The 1,946-nt window shown below is 46.6% G+C and overlaps 1 pseudogene; it reads left to right on the top strand.

The window, feature by feature from the left end:
• Positions 1-1,483: 1,483 nt before the first annotated feature.
• Positions 1,484-1,622, top strand: LOC123063861 (uncharacterized; annotated as a pseudogene).
• Positions 1,623-1,946: the final 324 nt, after the last annotated feature.

The raw sequence follows: 1,946 nt of genomic DNA, 5'->3' as shown, positions 1-1,946 counted from the left end.
GGCTGCAGTGTCCCCACCATCGCCATCCTTCTTTAAGGTCTTCATCATAGAACCATCGCTACTCTGGTCAGGGCAGTGCCAACCTGGTCGTGAGGAGAGTGTGGGTGGGCAGCACTCGTGGGGAGGCATGAGGAGGAGGGGAAGGGAGAAGCAGTCGCGCAGGGTCTCACATGGAGGTGAAAGGAGACGAGGGTTTCACAATTAAATGATAGTTAGTTGGATTTCCTAAATTACAGGGCAGATCGATCAGGGGGGATCTGTCGCGCAAGAAAATCGTATCCGAACCGTTAGATTGGATGGAAGACCACCGGATCGTTATGGGCTCTTAGATTTGATTAAATGGATTACATCTGAGGGTTTTGGTTGTCCATATACATTTGTTTGGGTGGCTGTAGAAATATTCTAATTCACTCTTTCATAAGTAGTTGAAATGTGGTGGTACAAGTAAAAGAAATGCAGTTTTCATAACTGTTTTGACCCAGAAACCACAGAACAATTGTTCTACTGTATTTTCATCAGTGTCTCCATAAATTAAATATGTAAATACTGAAGATGTACATGGAAGTAACCTATAAAATTCCAGGTGTTGGTACCATGATAATGATTACAAGAATGAAACTTGAGCAAGTCAGAGGTTGGAATGTTCGGCAAATCACACGTTTTGTTCTGCCTGATTGTTTGTGATACCTCCCCCTTCGCATTAACATCCACACTGTTAAACAACATGGTGGTCAGGTCCAAGGGGCGCACCACGCACCGGTTATGTTGAGATAAGTCTCGGTCTAGATTTGTTAGAGTATATGATTGTAATCTTTTCATATTTATCTTATCTCTACTTTCCTTGAACCACAAGATGTAATCTCAACAAACTTGTATGCTTATCAGGGATATGCCCCTACCTATATTAACACGAAACCGTCGCCTAGAGAGAGGTACGATGTTCTCCGCTTCTTCACATGGTATACAGAGCCTCCTCTATCCATCACATCTAGCAAAACCACCCATCGCCAGCCATATCGTCCTTCTCCAGTGCCGTCCAGGCTTCCCTTGGGCAGGGTGCAGAGAAGCTCACCCGCACCAACTACGTCCTATGGCGAGCGCAGGTGACACCGCAGCTGAGGGGGCAGGCCTCTACGCCGACGGGGCCATGCCGGAACCTGTCAAGATCCTCACCACGAAGGACAAACACGGGAAAGAAGAGCAGACTCCGAACACTCTCCATCCAATCTGGTTCAGAGAATGGTAGCAGGTACTCGGATACTTGCTTAGTACCCTCACCAAAGAGATCCTCGTGCAGGTTACCTCCATCGCCACACCGCATGAGCTCTGGGCAGCTCTTGCTCACATGTTCTCGTCGCAATCTCAAGCCCGCGTCAACAACATCCGAGTTGCTCTCTCCATGGTGCAGAAAGGGACGCAATTTGTTGCTACCTACTTCGCCCACATGAGGGCACTCGCAGATGAGCTCGCGGCCGCTGGAAAGCCCATCGATGATGATGAGCTCGTCTCCTACATCACCACCGGCTTCGACATGGAGTACCATCCCCTCATCTCCGCCAACGACGCCCGCACCGACACCATCAGCCTCGACGATCTCTACGCTCAGATGAGCAACTTTGATTAGCACCTCGCCCTCTACAACAACACCCCGGTGAAGGAAATATGCCCTAGAGGCAATTATAAAGTTATTATTTATTTCCTTATATCATGATAAATGTTTATTATTCATGCTAGAATTGTATTAACCGGAAACATAATACATGTGTGAATACATAGACAAATAGAGTGTCACTAGTATGCCTCTACTTGACTAGCTCGTTGATCAACGATGGTTATGTTTCCTAGCCATAGACATGAGTTGACATTTGATTAACGGGATCACATCATTAGAGAATGATGTGATTGACTTGACCCATTTCGTTAACATAGCACTTGATCGTTCAGTT

Source organism: Triticum aestivum, chromosome 3A (assembly GCF_018294505.1).
Source record: "Triticum aestivum cultivar Chinese Spring chromosome 3A, IWGSC CS RefSeq v2.1, whole genome shotgun sequence".
In the NCBI taxonomy this organism is placed as follows: Eukaryota; Viridiplantae; Streptophyta; class Magnoliopsida; order Poales; family Poaceae; genus Triticum; species Triticum aestivum.
The sequence above is the reverse complement of the archived record's forward strand: the minus strand, read 5'-3'. Positions and strand labels throughout refer to the sequence as shown.